At 45.3% G+C, this 24,781-nt stretch overlaps 1 protein-coding gene across 4 annotated transcripts in view; it reads left to right on the top strand.

The window, feature by feature from the left end:
- The window catches only part of LOC148035365 (uncharacterized), a 244,427-nt gene that overhangs the window by 105,222 nt on the left and 114,424 nt on the right, over positions 1-24,781 (top strand). The window contains exon 1 of one of the 4 annotated variants that reach the window (XM_087680400.1): positions 6,082-6,122. The exons of the other annotated variants lie outside the window; for them this stretch is intronic. The gene's annotated coding sequence lies outside the window, so the exon portion shown is untranslated. Of the gene's footprint in view, positions 1-6,081; positions 6,123-24,781 lie in introns of those variants that run through there. 4 annotated transcript variants of the gene reach the window in all.

Genomic DNA, 24,781 nt, shown 5'->3' with positions numbered 1-24,781 from the left:
AATTGGGATTGAGCTCGAGGGGGAGTGTTGAGATATCGAGCTCCACTCGTGATATGCCAGGGTGACCGTTTTGCATTTATGTCACCGACTTGTCAGTTGCAGATGCGGTTGGTACACCGCCCATGAATAATAGCTATATGATAGCTATCCTTATCTACTCTAGTTCGTGGCTCAGTTAGTATGCCACCTTAGTTAGTTGAGTTTGGTTTAAGACCCATATATAGGGTTCTTCTATTTCTTTGTATGAGAGTTCTTTTTGGCTTACACAACTAAGAAGAGGAAAACAGTTTTCAGCCTCCACCTTTGTGTGTATTCCCCCATTGTGCAAGCAAGAAAGCTACAAGTGAGACTCCTTCCTTCTCTCCCACAATCTTGACATGGTGGACACCTCACAATCATTCATACGTAACACCCTATAAAAGGGAGTCTCGACAATGACAATATCATGGACTTTCTGCCAAAAATGCTCATTAAGGCACAAGTGTTGCATGGCTTTGGCCTTCTCCATCTCATGCTCATCCCACTCATTGCATAGAGTGGACACCATTGTTTGGTGCAAGGTGGAGTGTACCTCAGAAAGGGGCTTGAGCAACATGTAAGCAAACTGAGTCGAAGAAGGCTTCATCAACTCGAGTGTGATATGCTTACGATACATTGAAATTACCTTTACCTTTATCGTGAAGAAGGTGACAACTGATGTAGCTTTGCGGACCACTCTCTTCACCTACTTGAGCTTCCTAATGTCTTCCATGAGCAAGTCCAAACAATGACTTGCACATGGAATCCACACAATCTTGGAAAACTCGGCCTCAAGTAAACGGCCCATGCGTTGACAACTTGATGTATTGTTAGTAGCAACTTGCACCACATTCAAGGGGCCCACCTACAATCACAAATTACAAGTAACAATACTGAGAGAGAGAGAGAGAGAGAGAGAGAGTTGAGCCTTTCAAGTTTCAAAATTCAAGAATCAAGAGAGATGGGGGCTTTGGGGAAAGAGAGAATTAATATAGATATTAGAGAGAATAGGGAGATAGATAGTTATGCATAAATTATAATGAAAGAAAAGTGAAATAAATTTAAAAGGCAATGTATATCTCAATGATAGCTTGTTGAATGTGGCGGTAGATGAATGCATTGGTCGTTTTCCTCCCTCTCTTGCTGGTATATATGGCCCACACAAAGTAAGTGCTGAGTGGACATGAGACGAGTATGTTGATGATACCCCGTTTCTTACGATCACTTCATCCATTGGTGAGAATGGAGCAACCATATTTTATCCATGCAGTCTGAATAGGATCAAGGGCTCTATTAATTCTCTCTTTCTCTTCATCAATCTTTTTTGTCCCTATGTCGTTGTATGTGACATCGGTCCATTCTTCACATGGACCCACATTGGCAATGGCTTTTACCATCTTCTTCCATTGCTCTTGCTTAATGACATCAAATGTAAGATTGCACTTGTCATGGAGACGTGAAATTTTGAGATGCTCTGATCTTGTTGATAACATTTGATTAAGGTATTAATCAAATGTGTAAGATTGTTTAGCACATGTGATGCACATGGTAGTTATTTTATGGTAATATGCTAAGGATCCCAAGGATGCAGTGGGTGTCAATAATAAAAGTTGTAATAAGTCATATCTGACAAGTACTAGGCGGTACCCCAGTGTTAGATTTTGGCCTAGACCAATTTATTGTCCACGAATATAGGTGACATCAGAGACTAGGCATTAATTAAATAATTAATGCCGGTCTAAGGGCTAATAACTGCTCAAGGATACTTGGAAGACAAATTGGCTTATTGGTTGGTTAAATTAATTTTTTGAGCACTAGAATAATTATTAAATTAATTTTTAGAAATATTATTCTGAAAGTTAATTTAATAAGATAAATAATGTTGGAAAATGGGATTAGAAGGCTGCCACTTGGCAAAGCTTGCCCATGCTGTTGAGCTGAGAAATGTAGTTAGCCACTTAAGTAGTCCCAAAATAGCTTATTTTATGCCTATTTTAGGCTTATTTTACTTAAAAACCCTAAAATGGGGCGTCGTTCAAGAGAGTTAAGTGGGAGCTCCCAAACTTTCTATAAATAGGTAGTCTGCTCTCTACTCTCTATCTCGTTTTTGCAGATTTTAGGTCTTTCAGCTTGTTGTCCACACTCTGGACGTGGAGGACATCGCGGCCCAAGCTGGCCATTGCTGTCTACAACGGACTGGCACTTGTTTCTAGCTTTCTACATGTTGTTCAGAGCTGATCTCAGCCAGGCGACTGGCCTCTGCTGGCTGCATTCATCAATTTTCTCTCTCCTCCAACTGCCACCCAGCCCTCAGGCTGCATTTTGCTGTTTTCTCTCTCCTCACTTTGCGTTTACTGTATATTCTCTCTCCTCTTTGCCGTCTGCATAAGATCCAGCACTTACACTGCTGCGTTTGTTGGTGTTCAACATTCGGAGGTTGCCTTGCTGCATTTTGGGATCCATTCAGAGTACGACATACTCTCCAGCTCATTACCCTTGCCCTAATCCTCGAGATACAGGAGTTTGTGGTATAGTGTTCACTCACTACATAGTGTGTTTGCTGCATGAGCATTGTGTATTCAGCAGCCATTCACTTCATTATTTTCTGTGTTCATTGTCTCTGAGTTATCCAAACCCTAAATACGTTCAGTGTTATCAGTTTGTGCTTCGTCATACGATTGGTATTGTGTTTTTGTGTTTAGAGCATCTCGTGACATGGTAACAGAGCCGATTTCTCTTTGAGAAACCTTGGACTTGATCGGAGAGCTTATCCAAAGAAACAAGAACAATAGAAGGTTAAGATGACTTTGAACACCAACACACCACTCCAGACTCCACAACCAAGCATGTTAAGAAACGAGCAGGATTGGGCCTCCTAGGTTGCCCCCTGCTAGATCTAGCATGGGTGGAGAAACTTTGGAGTACTAGGGAGTCCATCGACTGTACGAGATTTCAGCTGCTGAGTATGATCTCATTCTTATGCATAGGGCTTAGCAGCAGATTGAAGGTAAGCCTAAGTTTCCTCCTTTAGATTTGGTCCACAGAACTATTGACCATGCATGTACGATAGAATCTCCGCTTCGGTCTAATGGCTATCCTCAAGTGGAAACTAGCACGGATTATGCACCACTTCTATCTTATTTCTTTTCTCTAGTGCTGGGTATGCACAATCTCGTTTCTGATTCTATGCTATTTGATTCTTGTATTCCTCACAGTTTAGGAGTTTCTCTTGAAGAAGGGGTAATACATAACATCTTTTGGTTTGGAAGTAATAAGGAAGATAGATATTTCTTTGAAAACTTCAAACAAGGTAAGAAAAGGAAGCAAAAATTTGTAAGTGTTCCTTCTCTTTCTTTTTCTTTAAATAATTTTGTTTCTCATGGTCATATTGGAGTAGGTATATCTCATTTTGTTGCATTTAATGGACAAAAGGAATCCATGATGTTTTCCACATCTACACCCATTACGAATCCATTATGTGGGTTGCCATCCATTCCTCCCTCATCTTTCGCTACACATTTTTTTCTATCTCCATCAAGTGCACCTATGTTTCCACACCACACCACACCGCACCGGGGGGTCCTCCATTGGGCACATATTTTAGGACTCCTTTCTCCTATTTGGGTGGTGTACCTGTTATGGGAGCTCATCCTCCCACACACACTCTTTTGAGTTTTCCCCGTCTAGGCCATTCTTCGAGTGTGGATCATTTGGTACCATAGTTTGCCTCTATGACTTTACCTAGTGGACTACTTGGTCATTTTATTGTGCCTTAGCCGACTCTTAGACTAGGCTATCATGTGCCAGTGCCTCCACCTCCATCTTTGGCACCTTATGGAAATATTTTTGTTTCAGTGCCTTTGCAGCAATCGGCACTCATTGGACATCAGCAACCTATTTCTCCCTACCCTACTTCTTATCCCCCTCCTCATTCTTCACCATCTTATCCACTACCACATTTCACTTATCCACCTCCCCCGATACCTTATGGTTCTAGCTCCTCATCTGCCAAGAACTCATTCAATAACAAGACTTGTTTTAATGGGTCTAACTACAACACTTGGTCTAATTTGATGAGGCATGTCAGACTCCCAGAACCTATGGGATCTTGTGTAGGGGGTTTAAACTTCGATTCGATCCCGCACTTGTTCCATATGAGATCGTCCACTCATGGAAGGCTCATAATGCCTCCACTATAGTTAAGCTGATGGAGGGCTTACTACTTGAGTTTCATTCTCAGCTTCAACATTTTGAGTTAGCGTCAGAGCATTGGGTACACTTGACTTATCGCTGTGTGGCTCAAGATAGGACGGGTTGCATTAATGTTGACTATGAGCTTCAAATTTTCACCATTAAAGACAAGGAACACCTTAAGGTCAAGTTGTTTGAGTATGAGCGACTCCTCGCTGAGTTCTCTACGACGGAGGCTTCGAAGTCCCTCGATGACTAGGTCAAGCTGCTCCTAAACAAGCTGCCAAGGAAATACTTTAACTTTGTGCATCAGGTCATCTCGCAATTGACTATGCCTACATTTTATGAATTTGGGTGTCAGCTCTTGTATTATGCTAGGCTTTTTAATCAGTTTCTTGGGGCATCTCCTGTAGTGGGGGCTCTTGTTGCCACTTCTTAGAAGGGGCAGCAAGGAAAGGGTAAGAAATTTTAAAATTCCACTAAAACCTCATCTAGTGAGGTCCAAGAGAACAACCAATTTTCTCTTAAACCACGGTGGCAGAATGTACCTAAGAAGAATAGGTATTGTTAACATTGTTAGAAGATTGGCGATTTTGATGATGAGTGTCGATCAAAGGCAAGAGGTACACAACCAAAATCCAACTCTTAGACCCTTGCACCCCAGTAAGGTAACCCCCAGAAAGGAAAGCAGGGCGGTGGCAACCAATATTAGGGGCAGTGGAAAGCTCAGTCTCACGCTGCCACTGGTCAGCCATTATGTTGACAAGGTTCTTAACGTCAGAGGGCTTTTTTGATTAGTCTGCAAAGGTCCACATTGTCTCTTTAGATATATCAAATGCGAGTCTCGTTCATATTTGTGAGTTGTCTTTTGAGAAGATAGTCACAGAGGCCCACTTGTCACAGCCCAACACTTGTTCTCGTACTTGGATTGTGGATAGTGGAGCTACTTATCACATGAATCCTATAGATGACATTTTTCTCACTTGATGTCCTGCGACTGAGAGAGTCAGAGTAGGGAATGACTTTTTAGTCAAGATCCAGGTTTGTGGTCGTATCAGTTTTGCCACTGATGAGGGCCAGGATCGCGCTACACTGGACGATGTTTATCATGTTCCCCAGTTTGGGGTAAACTTATTGTCTTTTACAAGTAAGTGGAAAAATATATTTGTGGGCTGCCCAAAGGAATCAGGGATTTTGGCATTAAATCCATTGTGTCTAGCATATCTCAGCTCATAGAGACTGTTGTTATAGCTGATGCTTTGCAGAAAGGATTCAAGCTTCTTAGAGAGTGGGGAGAAGCCGAATAAAAAGTTGTTAAAGGTTGAGAAAAGGGACAGATCTGAAAATCAGCTTGAAAAGATGCCGAAACAACAAAGAAAGGGCTCGAAAACACAACGTAGGGAATTGGTGGCTACAAATAAATGTTTTATTTATGAACATGAGGGTCACATTGCAAGGGACTGTCCCAATAGTGACCATGTATACACACATTGTGGTACTTTCATATTAGTATTTTATCATGCTATAGACTCAGTTTAGGAAGTTTGTGGTACAACATTCACTCATTGCAGAGTGTGTTTGTTGCATGAGCATTGTATATTCAGTAGTCATTTACTTCATTATTTTCAGTGTTCATTGTCTTTGAGTTACGCTAATCCTAACTGTATTTTGTGTTATTAGTTTGTGCTTTGTTGTACAGATTTGGGGCTGGATTTTTTCTTGTAAGGAGTAGGGTGAAGGCCAATCCCCAAGCAAACTAGGGGGCAAATAGGTTTGGAGGCTTGCTGGTTAGTTTTGATAGCAAGAGGCACTTGGATTAGTGGAGGAGGTCAGAGGGTCTTAGTTGTACTTCTTCTATTGGCATTATAAGATAAAGAAATACCACAAGGGGCTCCAGTTTTGGGGCCAACAAGGTATCCAATATCCAAGATAAAAGTGGTTAAGTGTGCATTTTTAGTTTATGTGAATTTTATGCTTACTCTAATTAGTGCTTAATAAGGTTTTACCACTCTAATTGAAGAGGAAGGTTTGTTACAATACTTAATCACCATGCGTGCAATTTCAATGTCATGTGGAGTCCCCACCACCAATGGTAGAGGCCTCTCTCACATGGGTTGAAGATACACCTACAATCGATACTTGCTCATTAGTAAGCATAGAAGTTGGTGTTGATATGCCACTTCCTCCTTCTCTTGTGGAACCCTTCTCATCTTGGTGAGAATCTTAGGGATTTTCTTGCGTGGATCAACTTGCCTTTCCGTCTTGGAAAGATGTTGGAGAAGTCGGGTTGCACCACTTGTATAGCACTTCCTGCAATGCTTGCCCATCCAATGGTGGGAGTTGGACTTCTTTGTGTCCCTCTCCACATGGATCGTGTGCAACTTGAAGGCCTTGTGCTTCTCACAAGTCATGGTGCCGATGTTAGATGGAGAGACTTGGGGGAGAGTGAAGGAGAGAGGGAGAGTGAGATGCTTGAGTCTTAGTTGTTGAAAGTTGAAAGAGAGGGAAAGGGATGGGGTAAAGTTAAAAGAGCAAGAGTAAGAGAGAGGGGATGGGAGAGGCTTGAGCCTTAAGCCTTGATAGGGTGTGGGAAAGAGGAGAGAGTGAGAGGGTAGAGCTTCACGAATCACAAATCAATTTAAGATCCAAGAGAGGGAGTTGAGAATGGCAAATGCGTGCTGAATTGGTGTGGAAACATGGAGAAGGGGAGCACCTTTTGTAGATGAGAGAGGGGCCAATAGTCAAACAGGGTTGCTAGTTGGATGGAATCCAAGGGGGAGGAGTGCATAGTTGGAAAAGGAGGTGGGCTGAACTATCCAAGGCTTCCCACCCCCCTAAAGTGCCATGTAGGATGACACGCATAGGTGGAATGTGTAGGTAGAACACAAGGAGGCACGCCTAACATGGTGGCCAAGAAACGCCTGTTTTATCGTACAATTTCGTATGGATACGTATTGTATTATATGGTATGGACAATATTGTATGGCGTATGGATGCAACTATGTCATATGTTTAAGTATAGCCTTTAACAACTAGCCTTGGCTTACACTTGCTAATATGACCATTTGCATTGTGCTTAATCTTCTAGACCTACTTATAGCCAATAGCCTTCTTGCCCTTAGGCAGTGGTACTAAATCTCATGTTTTGTTGGGCTCTAATGCAACCATCTCCTTAGCCATAGTTTCATTTCAATGTGTATGACTAAAAACTTCCTTAGAATGTGTGGGCTCTACATTCTCAATAACTTTCATCATGTAAGCATAACGGTCAAGTTTGTAACCCTAAAAGCTAAATTTCTTAATAGGGATGGGGTATTTGACTGTGCTAGACTTGCATATCATTGGATCACCCATGGGAGCCATTACATTGCCATGTGGTTTCTCCACGCCTAGTGTTGTGACAGTAGGGATACTAAGCTCATCATCCAAACTTTTTGAACCACTAGAATCTCTATTAAGAACTAAATGGATAGTAGATGTCTCATTACCATTAGAAACCTTTTTCTTTAGTTAGTTTATAGTTGTTGGTTCCTTCACATTCCCAATTGTAATAGAAGATGCTCCTAAAGATGGAGGATTGCTTCTTAGTCTTCTAGACCAAGGATTGATTATAGATTCATTACTAGCTAATCTTTGTGGTCCACTAATAGTGTGATTCCTCCTTTTCTATTTGCATATGACCAATACAATCATTGCTGTCATCCAATGCCTCATCACTTATAGTTGCCTTGGTACGACATACGGATTTGTAGGTATGGTACTAGCCGTATAGTACTGTATCATACTAGTTTCTATGGATTTGTACAAAAAAACTGTAGCTTTTTTGCTACAGTATTTGACGCGTTCCTATGCATTGTTTGTGCATCTTCGCGTGTTTCGAACTGCATGTCCCATCTACGTGGTACTTTTTTCCATCCCCTTGGCCTTGGATACCACTTGCTGCAGCTCTTTTCTAGCTGTGCACACATTCACACATCCATCCACCCCACCCCCCACCCCCCACAACCCCCACTACCCATCTATCCCACACATACCTTTGAACATGTAGGGCAGCTCCTTAGCCTTCTAGACCAAGGACCAATTACAGATTTATTACTAGCTGATCTTTGTGGTCCACTAAGAGTGTAATTCCTACTTTTTTGTTTGCACATAACCAATATGATCATCATTGTCATCCAATGCCTCATCACTCATAGTTGCCTTGGTACAACGTACCGATTAGTTGGTATGTAACTAGCCATACTATTGTATTATATTAGTTCATATGGATCCATATAGACAAACTATAGCCTTTTTGCTATTGTGTTTGCTGTGTTCCTGCGCATTGACTATGCATCTTGTTGCATTCTGACTACACGTTCCACCTGCGTGGCACTTTTTCCCATCCCCTTGGCCTTGGATACCACTTGCTATAGTCCTTTTCTGGCTGTGCACACATGTGCACATCCATCCACGCCACCCCATACGCATTGCATTAGCACTCCCTGGACCTTCATGGAACTTCAAGTTATAACTTTTCATGAGGTACAGAAATGGCACAACAGAAAGGCACACAAGATATATCAATAAGGAATCCTTTTTATTCATGATATAGAAAGATATAACATTGAGGCACATCTCAGGACCACCCTCATGATGCCGCACATATGAGGGTTCACCACTGAGTATACGGAATCACATGTAGAGTGGAAACCAAGCAGAGCTCAGAGTCACTACTACTCCCTATATAGGTGTTTTTGGCTCCAACGCCATGGTATAGCTATAAAGCCCATACCTTATACTCATCCCTGCTTAATGGATTGTTTTTTGAGTAATCTAAGGGTGGTTTTCTTGACTCATTCGGAGGTCTTAACACAATTCATTCTATCAAGATGGACAATGTTTGCAGTCTAGGACTTGACTCATTAGTGGGGTCTTAATGTAACCTTTACTATTAAGCTGGTCAGTGTCCGCTGCACTACAACTTGGGGGTCTTAACACAGCTTTTTCTATCAAGCTGACCAGGGTCTACCCATCTAGACTTAGATATTTTTTTCTTTTGCATTCTAGTCCACCCTTGACTCAATTACACTTGAGGAGTGGAGGCTTCATAGTCCTAAATTTATGGGGCTTGGCGCTTATGGATTTGTATGCCAAGCTTTATAGGCGTGATCCCAAGTTGTCGCACTATTGGGGTCTAGGTGTGGTGGCATGGTCGTAGCCATATTGTGCCACGCCTTAAGGGAGGCAGTCCATTGAGTTGCTCCTTGTGCCATTCCTCCCTTTATTCTTGTTGTTGCCTTGGGCCTTGGAGACTTGGGTCTCTTGGTTCATTTTTCCCCAGATACTTTGCACTTATCTCCAAGTCAAAAACTTGAGCCTTTTTTCTTGGCCTCTTTGCTGGATTCTTCTTGGCGGCTTTGCCGAATCCTTCTTGCTATGATACCAAGTGGTATAGACTTTCATGGGACTTTGAGTCATAACCTCTCATGAGGTATAGAAATGGCATAGCAGAAAGGCACACAAGATATTGTTGGGTATTTCACTCACGCCTCACTTATTCCTATGCTCACATAGGAGTGTCGATGATCAGTAGGACACTGGGGCACTTTTTACTCTTGGTAGGAAAGGTTTTTTCCTAGACTTATGGTATTATTTTGTATGTGCTTATGACACACACTTACAGACACTTACCGTGTTCGGGTGTGAACATCCCCTACAACCCTAAGGTTTAAGGGTTGTACCTTGTACTTTCAGTTTACACTCTTTTAGTCTATTGCATTGGGTGTTGTGCTTCACTCTCATACTGTCTATTGGTTTTCTGTGCTGAGCTTCGATCATGTCCTCTCTCACATTTGGTATCAGAGCAACATGGCTCTGTTTAGCTGAGGTTTAGTTTAGCTCAACTGCGCTCAGTCTGTGGGAGCTTCCGGCTCAGTCTAGTTCTGCCCCATGAGTTGCCTCACTAACAACGCCTCAATGGAAGACTACAAGAGCTCTTTGCAGCAGCTTGACTAGTGCCCCGCCAGTCTTTAGCCCCCTGCTTTTGTGGCAAACACAGCCCCTGGGCCGCCCGTTCGCCATCTGCCACGCCAGTTCAGTCTGCCCCGCCACTTGTCAGACGTACGTCAGTCACTAAGCTTGTCAACAATCGACCGCTATTCTTGTCAACAGTAACCAGCGGCGCCTGCTTGTAGTCACTAAGGCCGTCTGTAGCACCGTGTGTATTTGCATGTACCCGCGTGACGTCTCCTGTTCGCATGTCGTCTGTGCCCTTGCTCTGCACCGTTTTGTCCTTGCTCGTCTGCTTGCCCGATGTTCCACCGGGTGCTGCACGCTCCGCTCCTCTGTCATGCCGCCTGACACCTACCTAAGACGGCCGCTTGTCAGACTGCCTCGCCACGTCAGTCTCGCAGACAGCTCGTTTGAAGCGCCAGTCAACTCACCTGACACCTGCCGCAAGTCAACTCGTAATTTTTCTTGTAAATTTTTTAAAAATTTTAATTCCAGTGTAAATTTCTGGAAGCAAGGGTTCCTACCCAACAGACACAACATTTAGAAACGTGTCCGAGACACTTTGGATGCATATTTCTTGGGCACATTCATCAAACATTTTGGGGCTTTTATGTTTTTTGAGGACATTGGCATATGTACTGCAACTAGAGTCACAGAAAGATTGTTTTGAACACATTAGAGGCAAGAAATTTTGGGGATTTTGCTGGTACAGTGTTACTGAACACTGATTGCAAGTTGTACTGCGTGCATTACAGACAGTTTTGACAGGGTGCACCTCTGTACATTAATTGCAAAAAGTTATTTCTTGCAATTTTTTGGAAATTATCAGATTTCTAGTTTGGTCTCGCTTTGACATTGCTCTTTTGTCTGTTTTTTGGTAATTGATAATCATGGCAAATCAGGGAGGAGATGTCTTCACCTATGTATCCAAGGAGGATAGATTGGATGGAAATAACTATTCACATTGGTCCTTCATGATGAAGAATGTACTTGTGGCAAAAAATCTTTGGGATTATGTTAGTGGAGAAGAAGCTCGATCTGGAGTTGTGGCTCTAGCTACTCCTTTAGGAGGACGTGCACAACGAGCACCTCAGCTTGCTCCACTTCAGCCACTTCTAGAAAGATCAGCAGCTCAAGAAGCATGGGATACAGGGGATGCGCATGGCCAAGGAGAAGAAAAAGGAGCCAGAAATGTTTGTTACTGATTCTTCTTCTACTGCTACCGAGTCTGCGTCCTTTGTTGCAGATAGGGACTATTGTTTTTACACATGTAGTTATGACACCTCTTGGGCAGATCGAGCATTTAGCTCTACTGAGGATGCAGGCACTTGGTTTTTTGAGAGTGGTGCTTCTAGGCATATAACATCTCGGAGAGATTTATTTGCTTTTGTTAGTGGTGCTCCGGTTGGTAAGTCTGTACAGTGTGCCAACAATGCATCATACCCTGTTCGAGGTATTGGGGAGATTGTGCTCACAACCATTGATGGCTCTATTTTCCGCCTACAGGATTGGCACGTTGTGCATTCTAGGTCACATTTGATGATGATAGATGCATGGTGAGAGAGAAAGAACATGACTTTGGGTCTTGACAGGCACTTTATGTCATGGGCTATACGAGTTGGATGCTCTTTCAGTTGATTAGTCAGTGTACTTGACATCCACTCTTACTCTTGCTACGATGCGGGCAGAGTTATGGCATGCTAGGATGGGGCATGTGAACTTTGGCAACTTGATGCTCTTACAGCGTATATAGATGCTAGATGGATTACCTCTACTGGAGAGACCTCCCGAGCACTTGTGCGAAGGATGTATTTTGGGAAAAATGCATTGTTTTTCGTTTCCCCGTGATGTTGCATAGAGCAACAACCAGGCTGCAGTTAGTGCATTCAGATGTATGTGGGCCTATGCAGACAAAGTCATTGGGAGGATGTTACTATTTTGTGACTTTTATTGATGACTTTATTCGATTTTGCTGGGTCTACTCTTTCATCAAAAAGTCAGAAGTGTATGATGCTTTCTTGGCTTTTATTGCACTTGTTGAAAACCAGTCTGGTTGTAAAATTAAGACTCTCCGTTCGGACCGAGGGGGAAATACATGTCCTTTATGCTGAATTCTTTTCTGAAGCAGAAGGGCATTGTCCATCAGTACACTACTGCTTATATTCCATTGCAGAATGGGGTTGCAGAGAGGAAGAATCGGTCAGTCATGGAGATGGCCAGATGTATGCTGAAGGCAAAGAGCTTGCCTCACAGTTTTTGGATGGAAGCCGTCTTGTGTGCTTGCCATGTTTTGGACAGATGCCCCACCAAAGCTTTGAAGAAAATTACACCTTTTGAGGCTTGGAATAGTTGGAAACTTTTTGTTGGACACTTTCATATCTTTGGGTGTCTTGCATATGCACATATTCCAAAGGTACTCAGAAAAAAGTTGGATAAGAAGGCTGTTAAATGCATTTTTGTGGGATATAGTAGTGAGAGCAAAGGCTACAAACTCTATGATCCTGTTTCTAAAAAGGTGTTTGTCAGTAGGGATGCACTATTTGATGAAAAATCAGAATTGTCCTTGATTGGTTTAGACACATATCAGCTGCTGGTGATGTATTTGAAAGGTTACTGCCCATTACATTTGGTGATTCAGCTGGAGTTTCAGCAAGTGAACTCAATGTTCAGGCAGCTGCTCCTTTGGAAAATGCAGAAAATCAGCCATTGGCTGATCTGAATATTCAGCAAAGTGCTGAAAGTGAAATTCAGCAAGAGCTTATGCACAGGGAAGAAGCAAGACAAATGCCTAGATGGTATTTACAGACTATGAAAGATAGTCATCTGGATGCACCCATGGCTGGTGGTACTAGAAGGCAAGCTCGTATGCATGATATTGCACATACCATGGAGTTTGTTATGGCAGCAAGCACGCTTGATAATGAGGAGCCTGAATGTTTTGAGGATGCACAACAGAGTGTGCATTGGATAGCAGCAATGCAAAGCTGAATCGGATTATATCATTAAGAATCAAACATGGGATTTGGTGTCTTTGTCATTTGGGAAGAAAGCCATTGGAACAAAATGGGTCTATATGCTAAAACGGAATGCAGATGGATCCATTGACAAATACAAGGCAAGTCTTGTAGCTAAAGGCTATGCACAGAAGAAAGGCATTGACTATGAGGAGACCTTTGCTCCTACTTCCCACATGACGATTCATGATATATGAGTAGCAATACCATCCATGTTGAGAAGACGAAAAAGAAGTTCAACTCTCATCATTGAATGTTGTGGGAAGTGGTATCAGGTGGCATAACCTGACTATTTCAACGTCTTTCGAAGATGGAGACGCAGGTTGCTCCATGCAAGGAGATCCCTCAAAAATGGGAGTGATATCTACTCATGATGAAGCCTTGAATGTAGCCTTATATTTGATTGACATCTCCTGTATTGATAGTGTCGACTCCAAATCCATGCCCGGATCAGGCAAAAGACAAAGAATGGATTCATGCGGTAGTGAAGAGGCAATCCACTCTCTCCTAAGCCCCAAGAAATATGCACGGGTCGATTGTCTTTCTTGGAGAAAGGCGATGACTTTGAGATTGCACACATTGCGATTGAGTATAATCTCACATTTAATGTCCTAAAGTAAGAGAATGAAAGAAGATAGTAAAGCCATTGTAAATGTGAGTCCATGCAAAGGATGGACCGGTGTCATAGAAAATGACATGTGGACTAAGAAAAATGATAAAGAGGAGAGGATTAATAGAGCACTCAATCTGTTTCAAGCTGTATGGATGTATGGTTTCTCCATTCTCATTGACAGATAGAGCGACTATAGGAAATGAGACATCATTGATATACTTGTGACTTGCTAGCTTGGCACATACTTTTGGCAGGCCCTAGACACGAGTAAGAGGGGGAGGAAAACCACATGCATGTCCATTTTCTACCATGTTCCACAAGCCATCATTAAGGTATACATTCTCAAGTTGAAGAACATTTCTTGCTTGCAATATATCTAGAGCATAGCATTCTCCAGTTGAAGAACATTTCTTCGGCCCGATTCGCCTTTCATGTGGTTGCTTATGGAGTGCCTTTATGAGATGTAGTCCACTCTTTTTTAGAGAGTGTTGTCCACTCTATGAAAAGAGTGGGATGAGCATGAGGTACAGGAGGCGTAAGCCATGTAGTGAGTGTGCCTCAATGAACAAATTTGGTTGAAGGTCCATGCTATTGTGATTGTGACTGCCCCCTTTTATAGGGTGTTGCGCATGAGCAATTGTTAGGGATCCACAAAGGAGCATTGATGGAGGTGAGGGTTTGCACAGTGTTTACAAAGACATTGCATGCACATCTCATAGGCATAGCAAAGAGATGGAAATGGATGCATAAGACCGTCCATGGTTTTGTAGCTTTGGTGCATTTGGTCAACAACTCGCTGGCCATTATGGATGATAGAGAGCTTTGGTGCATTTGGTCAACAAGTCGTTGGCCATCATGGATGATAGAGAGCTTGGATCAGACCAACTTGTGTACTTGACTTGTGTGGTGTCCATGGATGATAAGAATGTAGGGTTGGAGAAGCTTGGGCACTAGTAAATTAGTGAGGACATGTGTCATTTACTTCCACTTGGATTCTGGAGAAGAGATCACTTGTGAAGTCTCTCTCTTGTCTTGGTGGTAGGATTTGCCTACGCATTAGGAGAGTTTTTAGCCCTTGGCCATGAGAGTCCTCGCCTAGATTGCTCTTTGGGTGTATGTGAAAGAAGTCTCTTATACACACAGAGATTCGCAATCGACTCACTATACGACAGTTAGAGCGAGTAGTCTATTTCCATACTAACTTGCACATGATGTAGGCTATGCTCAATATGGGTAGTCCCAAGATATGGGTAGTCCCAAGCATGTAAACACTTAACTATAAGTTTAAAGGATAGATGCTTAAATTCAACCTTTTGTTTTCAACTTCATGCTTCACAATTTACAAATTTCACCTTTATGTGCATTGTGTAGGTGAATGTGGATACCTTCAAGTTGATTGCGAGTGTGCATTAGGAGGTTGATGAGGAAGAGTTGATCTTTGTAGAGCTATATAGAGAGCTAATGGTAGCTGATACTCGTGACACTTGCACTTAGTGTGCTTGTAGGCGAGGAGTTGGGTAGGCAGTTGCTACAGGGGCTTGGTCATTCAGTGCCTCTTGACATCGATGAGTAGTGATTTGAGTGGTTTGTAGATATATGTGAGGTGGGGCTTCATGAGCTCCAATCTGGCGCCTTGTGATAATATCCCCCTCTTTGCCTAGAGAGCCATTGCCTAGGGAGCCATCATTTGATGATGGTAACCTTATCACTGCGGATGGGCATGTGAGTGTCTCACTATCTGCCTTTGAGGAGTCATCTTTAGATGCTCTTGATGAGCACTCTCATGGAAATGGTTGTAATGGTCATGATCATGATAGTGATATCATTCTAGGTCTCTTTTTGTATCTGCTTTTATCCATGGAACTTGTAAGTTGTAGTGCATGTTGCATTTGCGGCTGCCAACATATGTCAATTTTGGCTTCTAACCTTATGCATTCATATTTGTGGGAGCTTTCGCTTAACCGCCAAGACCCACGGACCGCTTATTGTTTCAAGCGTTCCAAGTGAGTTCTAATGGCTACCTCTCATATAGCCGACGCACCCTCGATCCTAAGAGTGTAGTGAACTCACCTTGAGTCCGATATGAGTTGTCTCCTTTCTTCCACACTCCGGTAGCTCCACGATCCTAGATGCTAGCTCAAGCATGCTCAAGCCTTCTCCTTCTCGAAGCTCCAACTGCCATATCCGTGCACGCAAAAGAAGGAAAGAGAAGAGAAGATGAAGAAGAGTTTCATCCCCTTGATCCCTCGCTTCCACTCACTCCCTCCCTCACTCTCACAATCACTCCCCCTCTCAAGAGCACTCACAAACAAGGAGAGGAGAAGAAGAGGAGAAGAGAAGAGCTCTTGTTGGGCACACACCAAAGAATGACATTCCATTCACTTTTTGAACTTTATATATACAAACCCTAAAACCCAGTGGGCACCCATTCTTTTTTACATGACCGGCCATTGTGGCAAGGTTCCTTTTTCTAATTCCCTATTTTTGCTTCGTGCCCTAGGCCTATATTCGACTATTCTTTTACAGGTGACATAGAAGGGAGCCTGGCGCTCTTTTATAAGAGTTTTTGGAGTTTTTGAGGCGTCTTTTATTTAAAACTACGCTTTTGGCTCCGGCTTAGCTTTGGAGCCCGCCTGCGTGTCCTTGCTGCTTTTCCATCTTCTTTCTTCTTTTTCATTCGTCTTTCCGTCTTCTCGGCTTGGGGTTAACATTACCCCCCTCCGAGACGGGTGCTAGTCCCACGGCACTCTGGTCGATTGTTGGTGGTTGAAGAGACAGTCGGCGGAGCAGTGATGTGAGGGCAGGGCAGCATGTAGACTCGGGTGCTCGTGGAAGCGTGGGAGTAAGGTTGGTTGGAGAAGTAACAGATGTTGACGGGGGTCTCCGATGTCGGTGGGTGGGCGCGCTGGTGGTGCTTGGAAGGACAGGGGATGGTGCTCCGCCTAAGGAGGGGAATGTCTATCTTAGTGTGTAGTGCGAGTGGCTCAGGGTGACAGGTCTAACCATAGGCGAGTGGTGTCCTTAGGTATGTCTCGCCCTTGATGGGCCCTCAGCGAGAAGTGGGGAAGCAAAAAAGGGCTAGGGGGTTAGGAGTGGAGCCGGCCGACCGAAGCCATCGGGCACGCTTAACTTGAGGACCTCTAGGTGCAGTGATTGTGTGTTATGTGGTGCTGAGTGGTTGTGGAAGTGAGTTGTTTGGTTTATTCCATGCGTAAGGATGCACAGGTATTCCATGTGTAAGGATCCGCCTGCGTGGTTTTTTTTTTTTTTTTTTTTGTACTACTAGGAGAACGACAGCCTGTACCTAGTCTTCCTTGTCTGATGGAGGCGGAGAAGGGGGTCGGATGGACTTGCTAAAAAATTGACGGCTTTGCATGTACCCTTTGAGGTTCATGTGGATGTGGAGAGAGGTGGTAGAAAGGAAGGGGTGGTTGCACCTAGTAAACTGACTGTCGTTCATATATTCTAGGAGAGCTAGGCAAAAGGAGGGAAGAAGGCTAGCTCTCATCATTAGGTGTGCCATGGCGCAGCTATCAATAGCATTGGGGTCATGGATAGGAGGAGAAGTGTGCGAGAAAGCGTGTCATGGAATCACTTAGGCTTTCTAAATAAAAAAGGAGGGCATGCTTGAAGAAGGCGGTGTTGGAGTTGTAGATGATAGGGAAGTCATACCGCCTATGGAGGGTGGCAACAAAATCCACGCCATGAATGTAGGGTCATTCCTCTCGTAGGGTAGGGTGTTGCAAAACGCCATTCAGGCGAGCGTGCTAATATCGCATACTCGCCTTCTTCAAAGAGGTTGGTAGTTGTAGCCCTGTACAGTGTGTGGTACCTCAAACACTTTGTCTTGCCAAAACTCTGCTTCTTGCGTGCCCCATAGAGTGGGGGTCTTTGCTCTGTCTTCCAGCCATTTTTGGCCTAGCCGGCCGCCAATCGCGATCACCTCCTCCATTACCTTAATTGATAAGACTCTTCTCAGGCTGTTAGACATGAGGAAACTGAAAGTGAAAGAGTCCTTTTCGTTTTCTTGCTGTTCCCAAATCACCAGTTCCGTGTGGAATTGCGTTGGGAGGTCATCAGGGCACGGTGGGAGGGGTACGGATGGTTGCACGACTGGTTTGACTCTCAACTGCCTCCTGGTTTCTTCGACTAGTTTCCTCCGTCGCTCCCTAAGCGCGGTTTGTCTGTCCGAGGGCGGGTCGATTTGTTGCTGTTCCTGATCATGCGACAAGGGGGGTTGTGGGATTATTTCTTCACTGGTGCTCCTTATAACAAATTCAATGTCAGCCTCCTTCCCTTGCCGGTCCTCTAGTTGCACTCTTTCCTCAAAGCCGAGTGTGTCCAACTCCTGGGGGGTTAGGCTGGCCAATAGTAGGCACTTTCGTTGTTCTTCTAAGCCCAGCCTAACCTCCGCAGGTTGGGGTGGCATCTGTAGCCCCGCATGCAAGGCCCTGCGTGCGATGCTCAGTTTCTTCTGCAGCACCTCCAACGACTCCTTTCCCTCTGGCTGGTTCGTGTCCAGTAATGTGTTGAGGAAGGCCTGTTGCTGGGCAGTCAAGGCTGTCTGGGCGGCGTCCGCTTTGCTTTCTGTCAAGATTTTTTCTTTTTCCACCAAAGCGAGGCGCCGCGCCAGTGCCTTCACCCGTTTCTCGTTTTGCGCGGCCCATTTCTCGGCCCTTTTGTTCATTCCTTCCATGCTCTCCCTCTGCTTTTGCTCTTGGGCTCTGAGTACTTTGCTCATATTCTCGTGCTCTTTCCTTCCGAGGTGCAGTTGATCGGTCATGGACTTGATCTCTTTTCGCTGTTGCTCCCTCTCTTGTCTTCTCTTCTCTTCTTTGGCGTTTAGTTCCTCCATCATTTGCTCAATGTTGGCGGTTTTCGCCTCCAGTTTCCCATGTTGCATTAGGAGAAGCTTGTATTCTCGGTTCATCTGCACAAGTTCTTGATTTTCGTCCTCAAGCCGCTGTTTGTAGCTTTCTTCCATGTTTTCTTTTGCTTTCAATTCTTGCTTGAGGTCAAATATTTGTCGTTGTTGCATGGCTATGATGCGGGCTTTCTCCAGTTGGAAGGCGGCTACTGACTCTTTCTCTGCCACCAACTCAGCCACCGCCATTCTCTTTCTCTCCTTCGCCCTCTCCAATTGGGAGAGCAGCTCGGCGACTATTTGTCGTAACTGGTTGGTGGCTTCATTGTTGCGTGGGTGGGGGTGGTCGAGGCCTCCACACACGGACGCTTCTGGTCCTGCCTCGATTGTGCATCCGCGGCTGGTCTTTTTTGCCCCGTGGCCGTGGTTTCTGTGCTCTTCCCTTGGGCCATTTCTTTACTGATGAAGTATTGCATCCAGGCCACAAAGTTGGAAACTTCCAAGCTGGTGGGGATGCTAGGGGTGAGTATAGTGGGTTCAGTGGAGGGTGCCATGAGGGTGGGGATAGCATGGAGGGGTGCTTTTGCCTTTGCCTTCCAGGACTGCGGGCGGCGCGACTTCTGGTCCCTGCGCACTAGAGCTAGGCCATTCTTTCTTCAGTTGGCTCTAGGCCCCTGGATCATCCGCCCTGCATTGTTGCTCAATGGACCGGCGTGTGGCCTCGGCCAAGTCCTTCTCTTCCTTTCTTCTTAATTCCTCTTCTTCCTCCGCAACTCTTCTTTGCCTTTATTTTTCGGCCTTTCTGTATTCTTCCTTCAGTTTCTCCTTTTTTTCTTGCTCCTCTTTTTTTTTCTTTTCAGCCTCCTGCTTCGACGCCTTTTTAGCCCAGTTGACTTGCTCTGTTGTTTCTTCTTCTTCCTGCTTCCTTTTCTTCTCCCTCTCCTCGGCCTCCCTGAGAGATTGTCTTTTTGCTTTCTCCAAATCTTCCTTCTCCTTCCTCGGCCTTCATCCGGTTTTTTTTCCTCAGCGCTGTCTTTTTCTTGGTTTCCTTGACATGCTTTTTACTTGATTGCTCTTCTTGCCCCTGTCCTTCCTTATCGGTCTCAGTCGTGTCGCTGGACCTGTCCTGGTACTGATGAGGGGGTGACCTGTCGGGCGTTTTCCCTTCCCTCTCTTCTGCATCCTGCGTCTCTTTCACGGCCTCTTGGATGAGCGCTGTTAAGATGCTTCCACAGGCGATGAACGAGGCCTTCTTTCTTTCTGGGACGTTAGACGTTGTAGACTCTCCTCCTGCGGGTATGCTTCCTAAAGCCAGCGCTTTAGCCACTTGGTCAATAGTTTTACTCACATAGCCGTTTCAATCGACTTCATGTAGGGTATGAGGCGCCACGTTCTCCAGCACCGGCACACTGATTCGGTGTATCAATGCGTTGTAGCGCTGACTGGAGAGGAGCGCGTGTACTAGTTTTGCCTGCAATCTGGTTTCTGCATCAGGGATATTTTGAATGCTGATGCCGTCTTTGTTAGCACGTCCTCCTTTCTCATCCCCAACATGGCGTACACATCTCTCTTCTGCTTCTTTTCTATTTTCGGTTCTAGTCCCAGCGCCTTTTCCACCAAGGCGGGGGTTAATCGAACCAGCACTTGCTTGGCGTTTTGTCCCCTTCCTATTGTGACGGTGCCGCCCGAGAAATTCCACACACTTTGTGTGGTTGGGTTCTTGGGTGAATCTTTCCAGGTACCTGGTGAAGTTGCATTTTTCAACGACTCTCCTGGCCGCCTCTTCCTTGGCCACCAATCCTTCTATGTTGTGAATGGTTCAGAATTTTAGTTGGTTTTAGGTGCGGCTCTCCAGGGTGATGCTGTACTGCGCTCTCTCCTTTTCCATGAATGGAAGCCGGTGGGCACGGTCTTGTTGTGACATTTTTCGTTCCTGTCATGAACCCCAGCTTCTATTAGTTATTCCAAATTGACAATACAAAAACATCATAGACCGAAAAGGAAAGACTTTACGTGTTTATTGAATGGAAGCCTTAAAATCCTATCCAATGTGGAGTCCTCCTTTTCAGCTTAACTTTTTGCCTTTTATTTTAAAGTTCACTTGATATTTTTCTACCTCGCTTGTTGCCTACGCGCTTGTGCATTTTGCTTGAATCTCGCTGATTTTAATTAATCTCTTGATTCTTTTTTTAATTGATCTCTTGATTCACCTTACTCCCCTTCCCCTCGTAGCTTGAGAAGAATCCTTACTAGGATTGAAGGTGTGGGGGGTTGAGAACCTTGGAATGGGTCTTAGGAGTCATCGGTGCAAGAACCAAGTGTAAAAGTCAGCGTTGTATTCTAACTGAGCTATGCGATCGAGATCAAAAGGGAGAGTGCCAACGTGCGTTATGTAAGTGAGAACATCTGTTAGGAAGTCACCGGAGGTACCGCGGCTAGCAATGTGTAGCTCCTCCTCAGTCAGTAGGCGATCGAGGTAAGGATGTCCCTTGATGTGCTTCTCCAAGGGGCGGTTGCGAAGAGTGGTCAATACTCTGTATGAGGTTGGCGCGACATAAGTGGGGTCGTACTCCGCTGTTTTGATTGCGTGGCACTGCTCCGAAAGGTCATGACTCGGCAGCCCTCTACTTCCCATTGCAACCTAAGAGTATACCAATGCCGCAAAAATGGGGATTCAGTCCCAGCAAAAGATGGGATAATTTTGCGATTTCTTGGTCGGTGATGGCAGAAGTGGTTTGCTGATCGTATGATGTTATGAGGCGCTATTTGAGTGCTTGCTCTTTAGAGACCTCGCTGTCGAGCAATACACCAGCGGAGTTTACTGCCTTTGCGAAGGCAAGTTCAAACGTCTCCCAAGAACAAGGCATCGAGCGAATTTCGGTTGTAAAAGGCTCGGGCAACAAGCCTAAGTCCAAGCGGTCATAGCTTAGAGCCAGCTCTCTGAAGGTGGCATCGAGCCGTCTAATGCAATCAACCACGTCATCCTCTGTATCTGCGGCTAGATCTGAGGCCAGTGTCAAAAATGACTTCCGATCGTAGGAGGGCTTAAGACCTGCCGGTGGTTGGGGTTTGATGGCCCTAGAGCCTTTGATACCGGATAGTTGTGGTTGCGGGTGTGCCTTAGGTTGCGGTTGGGCGTTGTGGCTTAGGGCTGGTGGAGCAGCAGCTACTTCTAATGGACTGCTGCCTCAACGTGGATCGTTGTAGTCGGATGGACTCTAGTGGGTGATGGGTTATGCGATGGTGTCTGTCATTTGGGCCGGTAGGCTTATTCGAGTCTTTCGGGCATATGTGTAGATGGGCTTGATGGATGTGGTCCTGGGGAGCACTGCGGCTCGTTGTTTTGAGGTTTGATGGGGCTGGGGGTGATTAAGCTCGGGGGTAGCATACGATTGGCGGTCTTGGCCAGGTGGGTTTTAGGGATATACAACCAGGTGTTTCCCTCATAGTAGCCTTGCGCGAGCAGGAGAGCTTTGGAGACCCACCTGCGTCGGATCATGCCCTGATTTCTGTAACTGCGCCTTGGTGTCCTAGGTTTAGAGCTATGGGTCTTATGAGGTCGCGTGTGATGACTCTTAGGCGGCGGTTGTGGCTATTTAGGCCTCCATTGAAAACTATGCTGTTGAGCCTTAGCTTTTGTCACCACGAGTGGTGGTGGGGGGCGGCCGGGCACTACCCCTCTCCTTAGATTTGGACGCTAATAGTTCTATCGGTGGTCGTGTGGACTGTTCCATCGCACCGCCCTTGTTGAAAGGTGTATCAATGCGGATGTTGCCTATGTCGAGGTGAACGCGTTGCGACTCATAATCGACGTGGCAACGAGTTTGCTTCTTGAAGGTTCGCCCTAGTAGCATCTCCGTGCCTGCGTCCTTGGTGTTTGGCAGAACTTAGAAGATCATTGGTACAGTTTCAGTCTCGATAGAAACGGCGGCCCTACACTTGCCGAGGAGTGCATAGGAGTGGCCTCCATATGGGTTCAAGCTGGCGTTAGTGGGTTGTAGTGGTGGTTTGCCAAGTTGGGTCCAATGATCGTGAGTTAGGACATTGAAGTCCGCTCCCTCGTCAATTAAGGCATTGAAGATGCATGTCCGCTTGGTAGTGACTGTGATGTGCAGGTATGCAGGTTCCATGACTTCCTCCTTCGCGTCGTCGATTTCGGTGATGGTGGCTACACGGACGTTGACTGGTGGTTCCAACATTGGTGGTTCATGCAAAGGATGTGCGGGGGGATAGTATTTCTTGACATGGCTGCCATTGAAGAAGCCAATTCCGTCGCCGGCTAGAGTTTCGAGCTCGACGTTGTCCGTTCGGCTGATTGCACGGACCCTGAAAGGTCTAAGACCCCGAAACTTCATTTTTTGCTTGTACCCCTTGACTGAGTATAGGAGCACTAGGTCGCCTTGTTCGAAGTCGCGTTGCTTGACATGTTTGTCAAACCAGCTCTTGCATCGTGCCTTCTCGCATATGAGTGTGTGAGTGACTAGAAGACGGGTCTCCGAGAGGCGTTCGAGTTCTACTAGGCGTTGCATCCATACTTCCTTTCCTTCCCATCGCTTCTGAAGTGCGATTCATAGACTAGGCACGAAGAATTCTACGGGGAGAATTGCTTCGGTTCCGTAGGTGAGCCTAAAGGGGGTTTGTCTGACGGCTGTTTTGTAAGCTGTGCGGTAAGCCCACAAGGTCGCCATCAGCTTGTTATCCCAGTCACTGCGTGAGGTCGTGACTACCTTGGTTAGGACGTTGACAAGAATCTTATTTGTGGATTCCGCCTGGCCGTTTGCTTGAGGGTAGTATGGAGAGGATTTCCGATGGATAATTAGGAAGGTGGATAGGAGATGAGTTATCACTTCATTGATGAAATGTGTCCCCTGATCACTGACTAGTTTGATGGGGCATCCGAATCGTGAGATCACTTGCTCCCATAAGAACTTGGGAGTCGTTCGAGCATCGTTCTTTCGGGTTGCTCTCACCTCTACCCACTTCGTTAGGTAGTCTGTGGCTACAATGATGTATTTGGCCTAAGAATACTGTGTAGCAGGGCTGATGGGTCCCATGAAGTCTATCCTCCATTTTTCGAAGGGTTGTCGTGCAATGACTGGGGTCAACTACATCTGATCCTAGCGAATCGGGACGTTTGTCCGCTGACATCTGTCACAATGCTTAACAAATCGCGCGGCATCACGGAACAGCATTGGCCACCATAGTTGAGATTGCAACACCTTGCGGGCTGTTGTGTCTCCGCAAAAGTGTCCTCCAGCAATCCCACAGTGTGCCTCTGAGAGCAGGTCGTGCATCTTATGCTCACACACGCATCTGCGCATCAATCCATCTTGCCCTAAGCGATATAGCTGACCTGTTGTCAACTGACAGGGTTGGATTTTGAGAATAAGTCGCCTTAGTTTTGTCTTTTCTATTGGTTGTTCAGGTAGTCCGTGCTCAAGCAGTTGGACTATGTCATCTGCCCAATATGGTGTTAAATCGGCTTTGAATAAATCCCTCCGATTGGAGAGGTTAAAGAGGTGGGCGTCTTGCAATTCATCAGTGATGCCTTCTCCAGCGGGTTCCCCTATGGGGATGCGTGACATATGATCAGCCATGTAGTGTTGTTTCCCCTTCCGTACAACCACCGAGAAGTCAAACTCCAAGAGCAAAAGGAGCCACCAAGCTATGCGTCCCGTAGCGCAAGGTTTGTTCACTAGGTATAGCAAGGCTTGATGGTCTACGAAGAAGGTAAATGGTGTAGCCAATAGATAATGCCGGAACTTCTTCATAGCAAACACCATGGCCAAGCCCTCTCTTTCGGTCGTCGAGTAATTCATTTCCGTCTCCGTCAGTTGTCGGCTTGCAAAGCTCACTGGATAGTCTAGGTTGTGCTTGCCAGGTTGGCACAACACTGCCCCCACAGCGATTTTAGAAGCATCGATATGCACGTGGAAGGTTATGGTCCAATCCGGGGCTCGTAGAATTGGTGCTGTGGTTAGAGCTTTCTTCAGCTCTTCATATGCGCGTTGGCAGGCTTCAGTCCATTCGAAGACAATCAGCAGTTTGTATAAAGGTCTTGCTATCAATGCGTAATTCAACACAAAC

This window comes from Lygodium microphyllum, chromosome 6 (genome assembly GCF_053477565.2).
Source record: "Lygodium microphyllum isolate KBCC chromosome 6, Lygodium_microphyllum_v1.1.10, whole genome shotgun sequence".
Taxonomy (NCBI): Eukaryota; Viridiplantae; Streptophyta; class Polypodiopsida; order Schizaeales; family Lygodiaceae; genus Lygodium; species Lygodium microphyllum.
The sequence above is the reverse complement of the archived record's forward strand: the minus strand, read 5'-3'. Positions and strand labels throughout refer to the sequence as shown.